Raw genomic sequence first — 20,833 nt, 5'->3', positions numbered from 1 at the left:
TTGTGTAAGGTTTTTTCCAACGATCTCCCACTCCAAAAAATATTAATAATTATGAAACGTTGTAGAATGCAGTGTAGTAGTTTTTTTTGTTACAGTTTTTTCTATTAGCATCTCGTTGGATCAAAAATTTTTTTTCCATCAAAGTGAGGTCTTAACTCAGCCATCCTCCTTACATACCACACATCCCACTTAGCGGTCGGACGACTGTTGTAGAAGTCTGTTATGTTGTGACGTCACAGGTGACCGGTAGAATTAAATAAATTAATAATATTTAAAGTATAAAAATTTATTTAAAGTGGCAGCTAATACCGCGTGAATGAAATACGGCATGCGCACGCACTTTAGTTAGAATCATTGATTAAATAAACAAAAAATATTGTATTTAAATAAAATTATAAATATTTTTAATTAAGTTGTGTGGTATGTGTGTAAGCCGTGCATCAGGAAAAAAACGCGTGACGGAAAAGTCCTACAACTGTGTTGTCAGCATTTTTTTTAATATTTATAATTTTGTTTCGTTTACATAGTTCAAATCTAGCACATCTTGATATATTTTGCTTTTAATAAACTTCGATATTTTTACATTTGCGTTTAGTTACTGTGAACTTTATTCGTACTGTTTTACTCAGAATCAAATTCTCATCGCATTTTAATTACAAGTTTTTATGTGTTTATCACCCATTTAACAAATTTACTTTACGCCAAACATAAAGAAGTATGTTTTTCGATCCCAATCTTTTGTCTTTTACTCCAGATTTCTTGAAAAATATTAAAAATATAATTATAGAATCTATTTTTTAGGTTAGATTTCATATGTAATCACTAAATTTACTACTTAATTTGGTTCCCAATAGTTACAGACTAGCTTAATTTTATCGGATTCACAGAAATCAATGCGAAATCGTTCGCCTACTGACACTCACTAACGAAGCGTTTCCTAACCTCTGTTTATATGAACTTTCTTTTTTATTTTCATCAGTGGAACATGTCCGAAAAGTTTGTTACACTTTTCGTGAATTATTCTATATAATTAAATCTCTTATTTTTATAATTAATGATAGTCATTAGACAGGTCATTTTTCTGGCTCTTTTGAAGCGACTTCAGTAATTCCACTTTATAAAAAAGGTGAAAAAACTACTATTAGTAATTACCAACCCATTTCACTTTCGCCAATTTTATCAAAATTTATTTTGATAAAAGACCCGGCAATGCTTCGCTATTGCTAGATTTGATTATATATATATATAAATTAACACAATTGAAAATTTGATAAAATATTAACAAAATGAACATTACGGAACTTCACAAAATTTAACCTTTTATTTTCCCTTTCTCCCTTTTCCCCTTTTCTATTTCCCATTTTCATTTTTACCATATTCCCTTTTCCATGTTTCTCCCTTTCCTTTTCTTCAGTTTTACCGTTTTCTCCCCTTTTCTTTTCCTTCCCCCACTACTGTTTCTCTTATTTTCCTTTACCCTGCCCTCTTTTACTCCTTCCCCTTTTCTTTTTTCTCCTTTCCTCTTTCCATTTCTTTTTCCCGTTTCCACAGTTTTCCCCCTTTTTCTTTCTTACATTTTGCCCTTCTTCCCTTTTACCTTTTCGATTTTTCTTTACCAATTTTTCCCTTTCTCCCTTTTTCCCCTCACGTAAATCGATCCAGTAGTTTTTTAGTTTATAGCAGACACACATATCGGAAACATTGAAATAGAATCGTAAAATGTTTAGTATAGCGTGTGTTGCTTTTACGTCCAACAGATAGCGTTGTTTTTTTTTTAAAAAGCATGCTTTTACCTGTCACAGGTGTGACATCTTAGTTATATAAATAGTAGGTATATGTAAACACACGCGTATTCGAATGCAACATTGTGTCAAAATTTCAAAGCAATCGGTAAAGAACTTTCGGAGATTTAAGATTTTGAACAAACGAACATTTAAATTGTTATTTGTATAAATGAATGAAATCAAAACTGGTTCTCAATTGTAAAAAAAATGTTTCCTCATAACATATGTATGGTTTTAAGGAGAGTAAGAGCACTGAAGATGCATTGTTAAAATGTATAATAACTGTTCAAGTAATCTTAATGAAAGGAGAGTAACAGTTACATTATTTATTGATATAACTAAAAGTATTTGACGCTGTTGCCCGTAATATTTTAATTAAAGTACGTACGAGATATTTCCTGTAATTAGTTTAATAGTAATTTAGCCAGTAGAGTTCATAGCGACCCGAAGCCGTTTACTTGTGAAGTCCCACATGATCAATATTGGATCCGATGTTGTTTCTTATTTATGTAAATAATTTATGAAGATTTCAAGGATCCCTTGAAGCATTTGCTGACTATATTGCCGAATGTTGTGAGGTAAGCTAGAGAGCTCAATGGCTCCAGGGAGAGTCATTAAGAATTAAGGTATAGAATGAGCTGGGCAGATTGAAGCACCGGTCCGATTTAATTGCATAATTTTAATCTCCAAGAATAAATTTATGATTTTTAGCATTGGTAATTCGGTAAAATTGATTGTATTATAGATGTCATAAATGTATTGAAATTAGTAATCAATATTGTATTAATTATATGGTGATACAGTTGATTGAACAAATAAAATATTTAGGATTTATTATTGATCAGATATTACATTGAATAAATAATATTAATAAACGAAACACAAAATTGAGAAAAGGCTTAAGAAAGTTCCATTTCCAACGTTCTTATTTTGAAAAGTTTATTCTCTGTTCGTCGGTTCATTCTAGTTTAAATATGAGATTTATTCTATATTTATGTGCTTCTGAAAGGTGGTAATTATGAAAGTAACATTAAACAAATAAGTGAAATAGAAAAAAGATAATTAATTTAATAACTAATAATCAGCGCTTAAGCACATTTTCCTTTTATTTTATAAATTTTTTTTATAAACTTATATCTTTGGCATTTATGAAAATACAAATCAAAGACATCGTATTTATGTAGTTATATGGGTATATATGTTTGTTCCACATCTCTTCCTAAACCAAAGAACCGATTTCAACCAAACTTGGAACGATTATTAGTTATTAGCTGAACAATAATACTGTGGGTGTTAGAAACCCCAATCGCAAACGTTGCGGGATCAGTGAGGGGAGGGAACCTTAATACACTATGATTATACACTGCTTATACTGTTACTATCCACGTAGTCTAAGACGTTTCAGCGTTAAACTCTGTTGTGTTGCAGTTCGAAAGCTGGGTTTATTTGAACGTATATTTATTGTACATTTGTATATGACTTCGTATACAACTTATAGCTGTCTATAGCATCTTTCCCGATTCTCACGGCAGGATTAATTAATTTAATTAAATTAAAATATTTAAATTAAACTGTACAAAATTGTGTAGGAAACTGCAACAGTAATAATCGAAGAACATAAGAAAGAAATAATAAAAATGGGAGTCCGACAAGGGTGTTCCCTACAACCATTACTTTTTAATCTTTACATAGAACTAGCACTTAATGATGTTAAAGAACAACATAGATCCGCAGTAACAATGCAAGAAGAAAAGATAAAGATGCTACGATTTCCTGATTATGTAATAATTCTAGCTGACAGTAAAAAAGATTTAGAAGCAATGAATGGCGTGGATGAAGTCCTACGCAAAAAATACCGCATGAAAATAAACAAGAACAAAACGAAAGTAATGAAACGTAGTACAAATAATGATGGACCACGGAATGTAAAAATAGGAAGAGAAAAGATTACGGAGGTAGAAGAATTTTGTTATTTGGGAAATAGAAATAATAAAGATGGACGATGCAGAAGCGATATAAAATACCGAATAGCACAAGCAAAACAAGCTTTGAGTCAGAGATATAATTTTCTTTCATCAAAAATTAATTTAAACGTCAGGAAAAAAATTTTGAAATTATAAGTTTGGAGCGTAGCTTTATATGGAAATGAAACTTGGACGATCGTAGTACCTAAGAAGAAAAGATTAGAAGCTTTTGAAATGCGGTGCTATAGGAGAATGTTAAAAATTAGATAGGTGGATGAAGTGACAAAAGAAGAGTTGTTGCGACAAATTGATCAAGAAAGAAGCATTTGGAAAAATATAGTTAAAAGTAGAAACAGACTTGTAGTCACATATTAAGTAAGGCATCCTGATATAGTCGCTTTGATATTGGAGGGACAGGTAAATGGGAAAAATTGTATAGGCAGGCAACATTTGGAATATGTAAAACAAATTGTTACGGATGTAGGATATAGCGGGTATACCGAAATGAAACGACTGGCACTAGATAGGGAATTTTAGAGAGCTGCATCAAACCAGTCAAATTAATGAATACAAAAAAAATTGTATAGTGGCAATAGTTATGGTATTGTATATTGTTTTAAAGTTTAATGTAGATGTTCTGTAAACTTCTCGCGTTTCATTCCAACATTTTATTGTAGGGTAGTAAACAGGCTTGACTTGAAAAGTTAAATTCAACAAGAATGAATGCAAAATAGATTTACGTTTGTTATGAAAAGTTAGTGAAACTTTTTGTAAAAAAGAAATTGATGGGCTTATGACGAAATTATAAGCCAAGATAACCCGCGTATATGAGCTAGTTTTTTAAAAATTTATAAAACAAATATATTAAAGGCGGAAATACCCAACGGGTGTTGATCAAGTGGTAAACTTGTTGTAGATCAGCTGATTTCGAAGTCGATGTTCTCAGGTTTGTATGCTAAACATGTGAAACCTTTTTTTTAACATGCCATTGTTGTATTGAGTAAATTTTAAGTTTTTCTTAACTTTAAGATGGAAATTCTTTATCCCCACCTTAGCACCGGTGCAATCTTTTTTCAACTTTTTTTTAAGTTAATTATATTGATTTATTAATAATTATTAACTTCAGATTGTAAAAAAAGTTTTACAATAAATAATAATTCAATAATAAAAAAATCAGAAGCTATTAGTGAAATAAAATTTATGTACTTTTCATTTTAAAAAAAAAAAGGAAAATGAAGTTGGATACGAACCGATGTACCTTCTTCCCCTTGTAAGAACCAAATATTTCATTAATTAAAATTTTATTTGGCTATAACTCTGGAACCAATGAAAATACCTACCACTTACGATATATCGTTAAAAATATCTCAATGAGGGCATATTACTGCAGTTAAGAAAAAGTCCAAAATTCAAACCTTTTTGGATTTTGGGCTTTTTTTGACACTTTTGGTTCAGTCGATTGCAATCAAAAGGGGAGGTGCACAACTAGATGTTACACCATTTGTAAATCCAAAATGTCAACATTCTACGCCTAATCGTTTTTGAGTTATGCGAATACATGCGCACATACGTACGTACAGACGTCACGCCGAAAATAGTCAAAATGGATTCAGGAATGGTCAAATGGAAATTTCCGTTGAAATCTGAAAACCGAAATATTTCGCGACACAATACTTCCTTTAGTTCGTACAAGGATGTAAAAATCGAGATTTATTAGTAATAGTTAATTATTTTAATTGGTCCTAAATTATTTTTAATCTTAACTGGTCCCTGATTATTGAATTAACTGCTGTAACAATTCGATTTCGCAGATCTTGAAGTGTAGCAAGCTAACCCACCGGGTTGGTTTAGTGGTTAACTCGTCATCGCAAATCAGATGATTATTATTAGTATTGGGGTTTTCCCTTTGAGTTACCTAACTTCATAAATGTTAAGTAATAAATATTTTGTTCTGGTTATTTGAATATTTGCGTACCACACATATAACTTTTTGCTTATATATAATTTTTATATGTAATCTTTAATATATATTCATTTTGTATATTTTTGTTTGTTTTATACTTTCTCTCTTTGTTTTGCTATATTTTTTCTTTTTATAACTCTAAGGAATAATTTTTGTAACGGTAGATTTATGAAAATAATATATAAATAATCAACAGTTACAAATGAATTAATTAAAGATAAATACAATTATAAAATATAAAGAAAAAAAAATCAGTATTTATGAAACGGTAAAGAAAATCTACCAGTATTTAAAACATAAACCAAAAAAAAATAATGCAATAATAATAATATAACAACTCCACTGTGAATAATCCAAGTTAAAATAAATCGGGCCTTTATACTCTCCACTTGGACTGACCAATACGCCTTTATCCTTTCTTCTTATGTAAGATAGGTTAAGTTTTGTTTATCTCAAAATGTATCCATATTAAAAACGTTCAATATAAAAAAAAAATTCATAAGTAAAAATATAACAAAAAATAAAATAATATAATAAATAAATACCTTTAAAAATTATAATACTAATAAATTATCTAACGCGTTTTTCTTTGTATAAAATGAAAGCATTTTCTGTTAAAAAAAAAATAATTAGAAAAACTAGTATATAATAAAGTAATAACTATTTTTTACGTCCTATAATACATGTTAGATTTTCCCACTGAAGATGCTTCTATGTAAAGCGAAACGTATTTAAATAATTTTTATTAAAATAAGTAGTATGAATGGCGTATTTATACAATTTTTGTAGTGGATTTATAGCTAACTTTTTAAAACTTAATTGATTTTAAAAAATATGTTTAGCAATTTAAATTATTTCTTAAAAGTTCTGAAGTATTTAAAATTTATATATTTTTTTTATTTTATCAAAATGTAAAAAATTTAATTAGATCCTTAGCAGCTGTCATAAAAGAGATATTAAACAATATAGCGACGACCAATTCAATTAATTTCAGTAACCAATTAAACTGAAGAGTTTAAGTCAAATATTGTATCTTTTGATTTGGACTGTTCACAGTAATTTTCTACAAGTTTTTTTTTTAATTTATAAATACAGGTTGTATTTCTCAAAAGTTTTTTTATTGATAATTATTAGTTTTAACTATGCCATTATATTTAATAAGGTCAAATTATAAATGGAACATATAATTTAACCTTGAAGATATAATTAAGAGCATTTGAACTCACCACTTGGACTGGCCAAACCAATACATGACAGATTTCATCTCCTCCGATATATATTTTTTTTCTTTTAGTAGAAAACCAGAAATCTTTATTAAAAATATTTATTAAAGTCAAATTATTATTTCTTTATCTTTATTATTCTAATTAGCAGACATTAATTAGCCATTAATACTCAGATACTTTGTTCTACTGAATAACTGAGAAGAATGCTTGTTATAAGAAAAGAATAATAAATACTTATTTTATTGATTGTTCTGTTATAAGTAGAAATAAAAACTTAGTTTTAGATGAACAAATGCCAACTAGATTTGTTTTTGATACAATTAATTAGTAAAGGATTAGAATTGAAGAATGAAATATAATTAAAAAGAAAAGAAAAAGGAAATAATATAAAGTTATCTACTCAGTTTTTTAATTCATAATTGATAAAGTGGATAAAACAGTAAACCATTTTCAATTACAAAGTGACAAAATTTTCAAAGTGATGATTGTACAAGAAAAACTAACATGGAGGGACATAATGTGATTAATTTGTTTTTCTTTCTACTAATCTATATATCTGTTAAAAAAAAAATATTAACTCTTGTCAATATATCATCTAAACATGACATAGAGGATAGGTTAAGAAGAAAATATAAGTCCCATGTATATGAAAGCAGGCAGGATTCAAAATATAACCTTAGTGAGAGCATTCAAGGACCACACTGCATAAAGCCTGACATACTTTGCACTCTGTTTGCAAAATTTAGTGCCCGTTCACCAGCAATTTATCACTTAAATAAAAATGGATACTCAGATATATTTTGTGTAACCTTCAGCCAAAGTTTTCAAAATAATATGATGTAAGTTCTTACAAACACTTACATGTTCAGTACTTATTTTATATTTTTGTACTTGCAGTTTACCCCCTCTTCTCATACTGTATTCTATTAATATTACTACTGTTCTTTTCTCTTACACATTTTCTAATACTTTAACACTTTTTCCACTTACAACATATACATAAATATGCATTATTTTATATGTATCGCACTGTTTTACAGGACTGAGTACTTTCTCTATTCAATTTGTTTTATAACTCCAAGTTTTGGATCACTTTATTGTTATTGACATAGGCTTCACCATTGTAACAAAACGAAATACTTACAAATGAAATAAATAGAAAAAAAAATAAACAAAATCCACCATTTTTAAGCTAATATGAACAGAATTTTGTCATAGAAGGGGAAAAAGCAATAAACCTTGGGAATCAACAGGAATCATTTTAAGAATGGAAGGTAGGTGTTCATAAGATATTTGGTAGTGGGGATATAATCGTCAGGTAGTATCTATTTACTGCTTAACCAATCCACATAAGAGAGATGTATATTAGAGATGTTTTTTAAATGCGACAAATTTGAAAAAAATTCATAAAAATTGTGACGTTTGGTGTTTTTTTCTATGTACACTTTTATATTTTAAAAGTAATCAGGAAGTTAGATTTTATGTGATAGATACTTTAACTGTTAGACTTATTAAGAATCCACTGAACTAAAAAATTTTATATGATAATTCCACAAGAACTGCTTGCTATCAAATCTAATCATGAATGCTAAGACTCTACTTGTTCCAGCATCCTCTGAACATTGATCCAATGGAATCCATATACTTCCGACTATTACAAAAATCAAATTGGGAAAAAAGGGGTAAAGAGTAAAGAAGGGATATTGATGATGATAATAAAGGACCTTTGTGGTAACCATAATATGAACCCAACAGTCTCACAAGGATCCCTTTCGGTAGTGGTGCTTATTACAATCACAAACTTTTGAAAAACGGAGAATTTTACCAGAAAACGTTAGCTACACATTACTGATCAATGATTTTTAAAATTGGCACCCAAAAAAAATAAGATGAAAAAGAAGGAATTAAGGATAATAAAAAGAGATGGAAAAAGGAAAAATAATCTACCCTTGGAAAGAATGCATAAAGAAACAACCAAGTCAAACCAGAGAAAAAATAAAGGCATCATATTACATAGACAATACCTACTTCCCTGCAATTACAAAGAAGATAAGGAATTTTTTACCCAGATGAAGCAGCACATTTTATACATATAAAAAAAATAAATCTAGTCATTTATTTGTGTTCAACCCTGATTCCAATTCCTTGCAATTTCCTGGCAGGTTTTTATCAATGGTTTGCCGTTTCCTTCCCAAGTTGGTTAATTGAAACTCAATCACCAACGAACACTGGTATTCACAGTCTAGAATTCAAATCCATATAATATCAACTGCCTTTACAAGGACTAAACCTTAGAACACTCAACTTTGTAAATCAGCTGATTTTGCAATGACAAGTTTAACAACAAGATTAACCTGGCAGGTTATTTATATATATATATTAAACACTAAATATATATTTATGTATAAAACGATTCTTATAATTTAAAAAAATGCCCGCACTAGATTTATTTAGTGATATTTTACGAATGTAGAGTACAAAATGTAATATTTTGATTAAAAAATACTTGTGTCTGTACTTGAAAAGAGGTGTATTTTTTATTTCAAGAACAATTATTTAATTACAACAAACAAATTTCATATTGTAAGCAGTTTATTTTTTTAATTTTAAGGTAATTAAATTTTAGGTTAATTTTTTGACCTACAGTCAAAAAATTTAATATTGACGTACAGTCAAAAAATTTTGTGTAATGAATAGTATGTTGAAGGATTGATCAGCTAATTTTTACAAATCAGATGAGAGGACTGTGAGCTATTTAAGGGTTGCTATAACATTAAGATGTTGAATTTAGTTATAAATTAAATTCATTCAACTTTAATCATTAATTTTCTTTATTTTTTTTATGCTGCTCTAAATTAGGCACTGTGCTCTAAATCTGTTTCCACTCTCTCCTATTACCAATTAAATTTTTATGTTCTTTAGAATCATCTACATTACTATTTTTCATTCTATTGCAAAAAAGAGAACACAAGAAGAGATACAAGGTACAGTCCTTATAACAATTTTTAATCAATTCTTTTCTTTTATGATATGTCTCATCCAGTTGGGTTTTCCGATTCTGAATTGTTCTAATTAAACCCACCAGGTTGGTCTAGTGGTGATTGCATTTTCCCAAATCAGCTGATTTGGAAGTTAAGAGTTCCAGCGTTCAAGTCCTATTAAAGTCAATTATTTTTATACAGATTTGAATTCTAGATTGTGGATACCGGTGTTCTTTGATGGTTGGGTTTCAATTAATCACACATCTCAGGGATGGTTGAATTGAGACTGAAAAGACTATACTTAAAAAAAATATATACTTAAATTTACACTCATAAATATCATCCTTATTCATCCTCTAAAGTAACACCTGAACGGTGATTCCCAAAGGCTAAACAGGAGAACGTAAGAATTGTTCTAATTAGGTTTCTATATATATATATATATACACTCTCCTCTTTACATCTTTATTGTTCACCCCGTCTACTCCAGCTTGTGTTCGGAGTGTAGGGTTGATGACACGGTGGACCATGTACTATATATCTGTCTGCGGTACGAAGCTGAGCATACCAGAGTTAGTAGGGAACTTGAGAGAGTAAACTCCTTTTTGGATCTGCGAGTCAACTGGAGGACCTGCAGTGAGTGGACGATTGTGGCTGGCTTCCTAAAATTCCTCGCCCAGGTCAGGGCGACCGAAGGGACTTAGTAGAGTAGGAACCCAGTGGGTGGCTAGGGTCCACCTGGGCAGTTTGAGTGACCGAAGGTAGGCGCTTTGGCAACGAGCCACGGTTAGTTTAAGAGGTGTCAAATTGATTTGTTAAGCCGTCGGCGGAGTTAGGGCCGCTGCCAACGGGCATGAAATTCCTTGTCCCGGGGGGGTGCGGTCGCGCTTCGACGGGGGCATTTTTATGAGTATACGACACTGTCGGCGGGACGTGGCTGCATGCCGCTTAGGTAGCATGCAGCGGCGTTTCGACGGCGGTTAATGAAGAAGGTGAATGTCACGCGGGACTCCGCGATGGAGCTGATTGAGAGTAGGCGTTCATTCTCCTCTCCCCGGTAGACCAGACCGGAGTCCGGCAATTTGCACTCATGTATGAGTTATAATTTAGCTGATTTATTAAGGGAAATAGGTCTAAATTTCATTGCGATCAACACTTTAGTGGGGAAGTTGTTATATTGCCTAGAATTTGAGACATTCATGAAATTGGCTCATTAATTGTTAGAACTAGGCACGGGGTCTTCCGCGGTTAGGTTTCTAGCTTAGTTCCTGAGGGCGACGTGGTAGCTTTATATGTCAGTTGTCTTCTTCGGGAGTCATCAATCTAAAATCTACTATCGGGGTGAATTTACCGATGTAGATGTCCCTCGGAGCATCTGCATCGGTGGCATCTCGAGAGGCCTGAACTGAACGTTGTGGAATGTGATCAGTTTGAGGGCGAGAAGATGTCCTCCGTTAAAGCCACTACTGGCTATGAACGGGGGGGATGTTTAGCGACCTGACATGCTACGAGGCCTCTTCTCCCCTCGGGGGGTGGAATTGAAATGTTCACCCCATCTATAGTATAAATTTTTTTCTTATTTCATTTATACTGACATATTAATACCCCTAAGATTCTTGATCCTTTTCTTTCTTTATCCAAGTAGAACACTCCAAACATAAGATTTCCAAAGATTCTTCCTTCAGTTTAACAAAATGATAATACTGAATATAAACATTTTATACTATTGGCTACTTCATTAGCCACTGCTATTTTAGTTCTAACTTTCCATTTTTCCAATCTCTTGCTAACATGTTTTCTTAGATATCTTCATTGTTGTACTGGTTCAAATCTACCAGTTTTATAAAGACCTTTTATTGGCTTATTGTATACTATCTTCATTACTTTTGTTTCATAAATTTCATTTTTATCCAGTAATATGTCATAATGTCTTCTGATTTTGAAATTTTCTGTTAAATATTCTATTTTTTTCTTTTAAAAACATTATTTTATTTGTATACCTTATCAACTTCTCCACCACTGATTCATAGTCCAGTTTTACAATATTTTTACATCTTCAGGTACTTTTTTTTTTAACTAGCATTTTATCTTTCCAATCTTTTCTTTGGTCTTTTTTTAACATTATCATTAGCTATTATCATGATCAGACACTATTTTAGTATCTATAATATATCTATTTATATTTTAGTATCATAAATATCAATACTTCTTCACCTTAGAGGTATTCCTTTACCTCTTTCTGCAATTTTATATTAATGACTTGTATTGACATATTAGTGTCAAGTATTGACTTATTAGATTAATCTTTTTTTGTCCCCCTTTCATTGGTACCTATTGTTATTCCATAAACATTTTTTTTTATTTAGTTTTCTTTCAGAATTTGTAAAAAAAAATCTTCCTGAATACAAAATTTACCTTTGATCTTGAGACATTAAATTGCTGTGCTCTTTTGAGTATTGAAACATGTTTATTTAAAGAAAATTTGATCACATCCCAGCAGCTCTATTCCCATGCTTTTTCATTCTTTACATTTTCTATTACTTGTATTATCTCCAACTTTGGGATTGCTGTTCCTTCTCTTTCATCCTGTTCTACTTTATCCTGATCTTCTATGGGAAAATCATTTTGCTTTTTATTCGATTTTTACCATTTTTTCATGTATGACTTCCACCTTTTAAGTAATGCTATATTTTTTTAATAACATTTGCCTTTCCCTCCAGACAATAGGTAAATTCTTTATTTCCTGTATTTGTTTTACAGATCCCATATTGGTGTATTCAGTAATTTACATGTTTGTTTATACAAATTCTTTTCTTTTGTAAACGCTGTACATCTCAGCGTTTATCAGCAAGAATTTATTTTATTTTTGTGTTTCTTTTTTTAATTCATATTTAAATTTTTCTGTAATGCCTCTTACCTTTTTCGTTCTTCTTGTTCTTGTATTTTGTTTTCTTTCATTTTTCAATCATTTCATCAGTAACTCTTGTTTTTACCTTCATTACCATATTCTCTATTTTTTCATACATGACATCAGTTGAATTATGTTTATTGACTAGTATGTATGTACATCGTTTTTTTAAATCAGATCCTTTGGGTAAATTTCTATCCTGACATAAATTACTCTAACATTTGAGTAATTTACTCTAAAATCTCTTTACATTAGAGATGTAAATTACTCTGACATCCAAATCTTCTTTCCATCTTTTCTAGCAACTGACTAACATTGACAAAACTTCCCATGTTGTTTTCTTTTTATATTATAATAGAAAACTCTTTTACCTTCATTATGTAAAAAGAAGAAATGCTTTCTTTTCTAACCTAATCGTATTAAAAGACATTACTAGTATTTAATCTACTATAGACATAGCTCTCAGGATTTGTGTAGCACGCAAGCCTCACTAAGAGCATCACACTCCTACATTGCTTAGATGTAGAATTTTTATTTTATCCTTATGTAATTTACTTCTGTCTTATTCTTATTTTTTTTTTTATTTTCCCTTTATTGATTCTTTCATGTACAAACTAAAGTATGTTTGGAATAATTTAGCCTTTTGTACCTCTAATTTTGTTGAAACATACACAAACCACAGTAATGTGAGAAAAAAAAATTATCATATTGATAAATTTTGTTTGTTTTTTAAATCAAACTGGTTTTCATTTATTTTTATATTTTTAATAACGGCATAATTTTTTGTATGTATTTAGAATTTGAAAAGTTCATAATGTGTAAACCTTGTAATAAGAAAAAAGGGGTTACCAGTTTATTTTTAATAAATGTTATAATTATACAAATGAATTATACAGTAAAATGTTATATCTGATTATCTGATAACACTAGTGAATGTACGCACGAACAGCATAGCGTTCTAAATATTCTATATATAGCCAACATTATTTTCTCTTAACTTGTGGTTTAATAAAACTCTACTATCCTTTAACTCTCCCACTCATTTTACGTATACTTACACCCACTATATATATATATATATAAAACATGCTCTTTCTCCTTCTCTTCCTCACTCTCACTCACTCACTCTCTCTCTCACTCTCTCTCTCTCTCGCTCTATATATATATATATATATATTTATTCCTGTGTAATTCTGTCTTTTTTCCTTCTAATTAATAACGAAAACACTAAGTAATTGTTTTCAACTTACACAATACAGTATATGAATAATAATTTTTTTTTTTTTTTACATTTTTATTCAAAACTTATCATTTATAGCTAAATGTATAATGTGTATTTCTTATTTATAGGAGAAAAAGCTATTGTAAAAGTAAAAGAATTGCTGACAGCAACAAAGACTTAAATTAAACTGAATAAGAGCTTTGCCAAATCCTTTGTGTAAAGTGTATTTTTGTACAAATTACAAATCTGATTTGTGAACAGTCAAAAGAAAGATAAAGAAGGATGATGTTTTAGTAGTTAATTAATTAATAATAAGAAGCTTTTTCAGTTAAAAAATATATGTATACATACTATTATTTCTTGTTATTACTATTATTTTTATGTGAAAAGGCCACCTTAGGACAATGCAAATGTCACTTCTTTCTAGCTTCTCTTCTCTACTTCCATGCATTTCTCATTTTTTCAGCATGGCTTCGTTTTTTCTCATCTGTTCATTTCTTCTTATCCTTTTTTTCAGACACAAGAACTTTCATATTGTAAATTATTCTTTGGAAGTTACCTTTATTGTAACAGTCCTCTTCTTTGAAGCCTATCCTTTGGAAGTCCTCTTCTATCTGTTTCAGGTAATTCGATTTGCTTTTCACATTCCACAGCTTGTCAAAATTTTTTTAATTTGTCTGATCGTATGCCACAAGAAATTTAACTATCTTTTCCTTATTGTTATTTCTATATCTTCTTGATTTTGGTAGATCCCTTGTTGGATTCCAGTATGTATCCATCCTCTGTTACCTTTGGACCATGGATTTTCCTCAATATGCTTCTTTCGATTTTGAACAATTTTTTCCAGGTTGGTTAGGTATAATTTTTCAATATCAAATAAATTTCTCCATATCAGATCATACAAGATCTTGCTATAGTTGTATAATGTCTTAATCTTGCAATCTTGGAGAGATTCTTCTTACTTAGATGTCTTCAGTGATAAAATTAAACTTCTATTTTTATTTATTCATTTATTATTTTTTTACTTCAATTTTTTTACTGGTTTTATTATTTTTTACATTCCTTTCTTTATAAAATAATATTTTTTAAATTAATATTACTATAGAGTACATCTCGAATTATGTATTAATTATTTGTATTCTTCTACACTTTTAATTCCAGACAGATTATTACCAAGTTAACAAAACTTAAATATCTGTATTCAAAACCCATAAATCCTAGATCACCTTTTCTGGCATAAATTTTTCTTCTCTTCTATTTGCCTTAAGACCTTGCAATAGAAAGAACATAAAGTTAGTTATAAAGAGGTCAATCCACACGATCTTTAACATTCTGCAACAACACAAAAAAGTTGTACCTTCTTGTGTACTTTTTTTTTAAATTATATTTTCCTTAATAACAAAAATCAGGCTTCATCCAGTTATAGTTAAATATGAGCAATGGTGGCTCACATATAGGCACTGTGGAACAGCAGCATTCCCTATTTCCACTTGATATTATCGATAACATTTCATATAAGTCCTTTTTTTTTAATTCTTTCTTTATATTTGCATAATGTATAATCCTTAAGTTTAATATAAAAAGCCATTCCCCACTTTATGAAAAAGATACAAAAATATTTGTTATGGAACTGTGCACTTCACAGTTCCAGCGACATGGTGTTTGGCTGTTGCGCACATGCATACATAGGAAGCTGCATACGAGGCTGTGAGGGAGAGACAGCACTGTTGATTCTGGCGTGCTGGTGGAAGATAGTTTTTTTACTCCATGTGTACACGGAACATTTCTTGGTCATTCCCTTTTCTAGTTTAGTCGGTAGAAGGAATATGAAAATGGTTTAGTTATTTTTTCAGTTGTGATCAAAAGACGGCAAAAAGCAAGGGCTCTTTGATTGTCAAATCTGTCCAAAAACACGTTAAAAGGACGAAATAGAAGATAATTAGTAAAAACTAATTATGTATTTGTTTCTGTATATATAGAAATTTAAATTAAGCAGGTTGGAGTATAGTGTTTTTAAGCGGATATTTTATTAAGTTTTTATCTAATAATACTAAAAAATATTATCTGTATTGACATTTTATTATTTATTCGGTTAAACCAAATATGGTATTTAAGCACATTGTGCTAAAAAACTGTGTATTGTATTCTTGAATGTGATCAAGTGTAGAATTAGATTATTATCCTGCTATTCAGCTATTCTATTTGATTCATTTTTTTTCCGGTTCTTTTATTTTACAGAAAACTTTAACCATGGCCTTGAAAAGGCCCAGAAAAAAATTTTCTGGAGTAGTAGTCCCCACTAATTTTAATTACGAATCGCTACTGCATATGACAGATGAATTTTGTACCATTTTAAAAATAGTGTATAATTCAATGCCAGAATCTTCTGAATGAAAGATATATATGCAATTCTGATCAGCGAAGTTATGTTAGTCAGACCTGTTATTTAATTCTTCTTTATCCTCTTTTCTATCGTATTGCATAATCTTGTCTTAAATATTATTTACTTATAATCAAAACATCTTTATTATCAATAAATCCATGCAACTCAATATTTTTTTTTTAACTCAGTTTAAGTCTTTGGTAAAAGAATAACATCATCAGCAAATCTTAACATTTTATTCTGTTTTCTTAAATTGTTATTATATTCTGTAAATGTCCTTATTCTTGGACTGCTTCTCCTATATACAAATTCAAAGGTAAAGTATTTTAGGAAGGAAAAGTTAATTTTAAGATCTACTGATGATAATTTTAACCAAGATCTAAAATCAATTAAAAATCACAAAATTGCGTGGATTTATTATTAAAAAAGAAATTAAATTTCAAAGATAATAAGAATAAACATAATTTTTAGTTTTATTTTTGTCTTTGATACAAAACTACAAACTTTTAAGATGAAAAAAGAGATTATAAATTTATAAACAGATATTTTTTTAATAGATTTTATAGTTTATAAATGTTTAATAACTTACTTCAAAACTAATTTTAAAATAGATTATGTTTTCTTCATAAGACAACTTGTTGGTTTATAATTTACCTGTAAGAATTATTATAAATTCCCTTTAATCAAATTTTTATTTACGTACTAATATTAATTGTGTAAGCTGAATTCCGTGGCAGAGTGGTAGCTTATCTGCCTTTCTTCCCGGAGTTCTGGGTTCGAGTCCCGAGGTCAGGAATGACATTTTTTAGTATGCAACAAAACAATTTTAATTTCATTAGCAGATCGGTAGCTATTACAGAGTGTGCCAACCTGAATAAAACTGAATATAGTGGAATTAATTGCTGTTCAGCATTCTCTCCTTAAAGTCACTTATAGACATACAATAAATCTATTCATTATTCTGAATGAAAGGATTGTATATATTTTATTGTCAAAAAAAATTTAACCATGACGTAACAATATTTTTTTTCAAAGGGGAATTTTCTTATTTAGTTTATCAAAACAAACAGGAATCAGGGACCTTGTGGTAACTATTGAATCAGTACGCCAACTTTTGCTAATTTTTTGCAAAACGGGACCCATCCGGGTTTGAATCTCGGTCAGGCATGGGATTTTCACACACGTTGCAAATCATTCATCTCATCCTCTGAAGCGATACCTAACGGTAATCCCGGAGGATTAAAAAAAATCTTTTTTTGCAAATATTGTTATTTTTTAATTGTTAACAAATGTTCCTGAGAAAAGTACGACTTTAATTTGGCGAAATCTTGAGATACTGAAGGTGAACACTTTGCTATAAAGTATCACCCCCTTGACCTTTTGAGTTGAAAATTTAATGGCATTAATGCCCCAAATATAGGAGTAATCTGATCAGGTTTGGTCAAAATCGGTCCAGTAATTCTGGGAATACAGGATGATTTAGAGGTCAAAACGGAACACACACATACGTACATACGAAAATAATATCCAGAAAATTTCTATCCGGTTTATTTTGTATTTTGGGTTCCTTAGGTGACAAAATGTCAAGACCCGGTAAAAACTACATATGCCCAAATTGGACCGATTACAATACTTTAACTTTTAGAGTAATAGCTCCGCTACAGCGCTATCTAAACGGGGAAGTAAAGATTATCAATAAATGAAAAAAATCACTGATTTTAAACTATCAAAATTTGATGAAAAAAAAAGAGAAAATATTAGTTATTAATTATTTAGCAAAGTTATTTTTCTCTCGACTCAGTCTACATTTAAGTGAACTTTATTAATAAATATTAAAAAAAAAAAATAACATGTAATTAAATTTTTTTTTTAATTATAAAACCAGTTTTGAAATATAAAATGAATTTTTATAACTTCTCAGAAAATTAATTGGAAAGTAAAATAAAATCTCATTCGGATTTCTTTTCTTTTCTTTTTTTACTACTACTAAAAAGAGAATTATAAAGCTTCGTTCATCGACCAACCACTCTGTACAGTTTATACAGGAATTCAAAGTTTAATTTATTTCATTTTAACTAAATTTTTTTTTAATTTTTTTTTTTCTAGGAAAGTCTTAAACAGAAGCGGTTCTTATTCAGCTCATATTAATTTAAAATAAGCTCCTTTTCAAAACAATTTTAGGTCCTTTATAAAAATAAATAATAATAATAAATAAATAAAGTTAATGTATGTATATAACTGTTTTATATCTACACAAAAATATTTAGTTTTTCTTAAAAAAAAAATTATTAACTCTTTTATCAAGAATATACGTTTAAACAAATCTTTTACAGCTGCTATTTGACAGAGACTGAGTAAACTGAAATTTATTTTTGTCGATTCAAGCTTACGCATAAAATATTAAAGAGTGCTGCAAAATAAAAACTGTTTCATTTTTTAAACAACGAATAATCATAAGAGTTGTATTATTCCTGTAAATGTGATATGTATTACATATAAATGAAATCGGGCCGGTAAGAGTTTTGTTAACAAATTTTTCTTGTTCTTTTTTTTTCTTATTATATGGAACGCTTAAACATTGTGTATTATCTATTATTGTATATCTGTTATCTATTTCATATACTTAACAAGTATTTTTTTTAAAGAAAATTCCAAATTAATAACAGATTTTGATAATAGAAATGTAGTGTCTTACCTTTTTTAATATCAGTAACTTTTTGTTAAAAACAGTTTTATTTATATTACAGAAATGTTTATTTTTGAGTGTAAGAAATGATTTTTTTTTTCAGCTCTCCTGGGTTGGTTTTGCAGTCAAGCATATGGGATAACTCAACCCAGAGGAGTGTCCTTCAACTCTAACGGATCTTCCCACCTATCGGCAGTATCCGGTACGGCAGGTCAGCCCGCCGGTTCTAAATCTTTTCTTTTCTTCATATGCCGGCAAAACGGGCCTTAACCAAGGTTCGGCTATGCCGTTCCCAGGGTTTCCGCCCCACCAGCCGGGATTCGTTTTGATTAATTGTTTTGCCTGCCTCAATCTTTGGGACGGGAGGTCCGGGCCCGTTCCCGGTTCCCGGCCTATCACCACGATTCGGTCTTGATATTTTATTTTTTAGACCGTTCTTCATTGGCTCTATTCGGCTTCTTTCATCTTTATAATTTATTTCACCAACGATTCAATCTTATGCCATTCTGTGATGCCTTCAAGCATATACTTCACCGTGGAGTCGGGTGTAATTCACTCCAATCCATGCCGTTGTTTAAGTGCAACCAATCTATGATACTCGTAATATGTATGTTGAGGCAAGACACAGGTCGCAATATGTACAGTTGGGCAGCTCCCTTCGCCTAGAACGATGAAGATATTCGTTATACTCCTCATGGCCAAAGAGGATAATAACAGATTTTCATATTAGAAATGTAGTGTCTTACCTTTTTTGATATCAGTATCGTTTTTTTAAAAACAGTTTTTTTATATTACAGAAATTTTTGATTTTTGAGCGGAAGAAATGATATCTGCGAGACTCTTACCGTACGGTTTATAATTTCATTGTATTTTTTTTTTATATCATTGCGTTTTGTCAGATTATTCTTTTATTTTTTTTTTTTTTATGAACTAATGATTATTACCTTATGGATTTATTATTAAATTATTGCCTTAGAACAAACAAATTTAATTTCACGGCCAAATTTTTTTTGTTGAGTCACATAATTTTTTCATATCATATTTTCTCGTTTTTAATAAAACTATTATAATGACCTTTACGAATCAAAAATCCGTGATGTAATATTGTACTTATTACTTTGTAAGTGTAACCCCCGATTTTTATCATTAAATTTGATTTTACCAATCGAATTTATTTTTGTTTTATTTATTCCTTTTTTAATAAAACTAGTATAATATCTTGTAAACAAATACTCCTTTTTTTTTTAATGAAGTGATGGGAATTAAAAAATTTGTTTCATCTTCAGTACTTTAATTTACATAATAGCATTTACTATTAAAACAAGCTGTAATATAATTTATTTTAAATTTTATTATTTCAAGTATATTATAAGTATTTGTAGGCTACCTAGTACTATCAAGTACTGCTATCTAGCGGCGCGATTCGTAAAGTTACGATAAAAAATGAATAAAATTACTTATTCAAATTCTGCGGTTCATCAAATGGAAAAAAAAACCTTGTCTAACAAAATTCGACGTATTTTTTGAAAGTATTCTTTATTACTAATCTAACCGAACTGAAATATAATGTTTTCACACTTATCTTTATTATACTGTTAGGTTAGGTCATGTTTAGAATCGTAAACGTATTCGTTGACTTCATCGCCACTTACCGAAGAAGTTCTAACGAACACCGTGATATTCGTTCTTGAAACCCTAGAGTTCTTTTGCAAGCAA

The sequence above is a fragment of the Lycorma delicatula genome, chromosome 11 (assembly GCF_047948215.1).
Source record: "Lycorma delicatula isolate Av1 chromosome 11, ASM4794821v1, whole genome shotgun sequence".
Taxonomy (NCBI): Eukaryota; Metazoa; Arthropoda; class Insecta; order Hemiptera; family Fulgoridae; genus Lycorma; species Lycorma delicatula.
Note: the sequence above shows the minus strand (reverse complement) of the source record.